Below are 2,372 nucleotides of genomic sequence, written 5' to 3'. Positions count from 1 at the left end.
ATAGTGATCTGGAGAGTAGAGTTTACAAATCATGTAATTTATAAATTCGAAATAGGAAGCTTAGGAAAAAAAAAAAACAGTGTAGCCAAAAGGATTTTCTTCATTTATCTAAAGGGCAGCCACTCTTAAGTTTACTGATGAGACTATAAAACAAAAAAAAGATGAAATAAAACAGCTAAAATTGATGTTTCTGTAAATACAGTTCTATTGGATAGCCTCACCTACTTGGTTCATACGGGCTCTGGCTGCTTCTGAGTCACAACCGCAGAACTGAGTAGTGCCATACATCCCGCTGCTACAGACTTAATGTGCCCCCGCCACCTGAACTCATATGTGACAATGCAAACCCCAGTGTGAGCATATCAGGAGGTAGGGCCTTTGGGAGGTGACTAGGGCTGCAAAGTCCTCATGAGGAGGGAGTTGTGGCCTTATAAAAGAGACTCAAGACAGCTCCTTGCCCTTTCTGCCATGTGAGGACACAGAGAAAAGACGGTTTATAAGCCACTAAGTCAGTGAGGACCAGACACCATATCTACCATTGCCTCGATCTTGGACTTCCTAACATCCAGAACTGCAAGACATGAATTTCTGTTGTTTTTCAGCCACCCAGTTGATGATACTCTGCCACAGCAGCCCACATGGGCTAAAATAACCACGAAGCCTAAAATATTTATTACCTGGCCCTTTATCAGAAATGTTTGCCCCACCCCCAACTAAGATGAACATTTTATAATAAAAATACTTGTAGTATATTGTTAAGTGAAAAAAATCGAGACACAAAAAAACTATGTGCAGGATGGTATTTCATAGAGGCGTGTGCATGTGTGTGTGTGTGTGCGTGCGCGTGCGCATTGAGAAAAGATTTTACATATACCTTTAATCTAAGTATTAATGAAGACATTATGGATAAATTTTATTTTGGTGATTTTCTGTATTTTCTATATTTCTATAATGAATGTATATTAATTCTAGCATCAAATTAAAATGTAATTTTAATAAAAACAGCAGAAGAAGAAACACATTTCTCTGTTGCAGTAGAAAAAGAATTTTAGATTTGCAGCAAAATTTTTACAGAAAGGCCAAACAGTAACTATGTTAAGATTTGTGGGTCATGATTTCTCTCACAACTAGTCAACTTTGTCTTTATAATATGAGGTCATTCATAGACTATAAATGAATAAGCATGGCTATGTTCCAATAAAACTGTTTTTATGGACACAGAAATTTGAATTTCACAAAATTTCATGTCGCAAAGTATTCTTTTTTTCCCCCATCATTTAAAAATGTAAAAACTATTCCCTACTTGTAGGCCATGCAAAAATTAGAACTGAGCTTTATCTGGCCTATAGCTTAAATGAAAAAAAAAAAAAAGTAGTATTAGAGGAATTTGAATTTGTCCCATATTAATTTAAAATTTTACTATAATTCTATTCAGAATTTCAGCATCTACCCTCCCCAATGGCTCTCATTTCATTTTTTAAATTTTTGTGAAAAAGTCTGCAATGATGATATATCATTTTATATTTTCTGATCAGTTTTTCTGAGTTAGAAATATTATTCTAAGCATTTAATCTAGTAATGCCAACATATATTGTGTTAGCACAATTACAGTATCCCTGAATCATAGACACATTTTGCCGCCCAAATCTATACCAAAAAAATCCACAGTCCACTGTATTTTAAAAGGGTGAGGTATGAAGTCCACTTTTCTCTTCCCATTTTGATATAACAGATATGCACTGGTATTAGAAAGTTAGCTTCAGCATTACACGTGTTACCTGAACCACTGCTGAGGTACTGCACTGCTGTGATCTGAACTGCACCGAGTAGCAGTGCAAAATGATGGGAGCATGACACACACCCTCTGTGGCAACTACTCACCTTTACACATACGACATAAAAGCAGCCAGAGGCAATCCATAAAGAAATGAGTGTGGCTGTGTTCCAACAAAACTATTTACGGGTACCGAAATTTGAATTTCATATAATTTTTACATGTCATATGTAATTCATCTTTATTTATTTTCAACTATTTAAAAATAAAAAAAACTCCTTAGTTATGGCCGTGCAAAAATGAGTGTTGACAGTTCGCTAATCTTTGCACTAGAGGAGAAAACCAGAACCACTGAAGATCAGCGGCAGAAGAGTAGAATTAAAGTTAATATAAGACAACATTCCTAAAATTGTACTAGCCTTTAAAAATAAAAAGAGCTACTTTGGGAAGGAGCACGTGCATTTCATAGAAAATGCCAATCCCGAGCTATATAGCTGCCTGTCAGAAACGATGAGAAAAGGGTTTCTGAATTGAAATGATGAGATCTAAAGTTTCTTCCAGGTATCATTTTTACAAATAATTCTTACCTACAACTTAT

At 35.5% G+C, this 2,372-nt stretch overlaps 1 protein-coding gene across 1 annotated transcript in view; it reads right to left on the bottom strand.

Annotated features, from left to right (window-relative positions):
- NBEA (neurobeachin) overlaps positions 1-2,372 on the bottom strand; it is a 600,762-nt gene that overhangs the window by 474,707 nt on the left and 123,683 nt on the right. The gene's annotated exons all lie outside the window — the stretch shown is intronic.

Source organism: Pteropus vampyrus, unplaced genomic scaffold, assembly GCF_000151845.1.
Source record: "Pteropus vampyrus isolate Shadow unplaced genomic scaffold, Pvam_2.0 Scaffold71, whole genome shotgun sequence".
Taxonomy (NCBI): Eukaryota; Metazoa; Chordata; class Mammalia; order Chiroptera; family Pteropodidae; genus Pteropus; species Pteropus vampyrus.
This window is presented reverse-complemented; position numbering and strand designations above follow the sequence as displayed.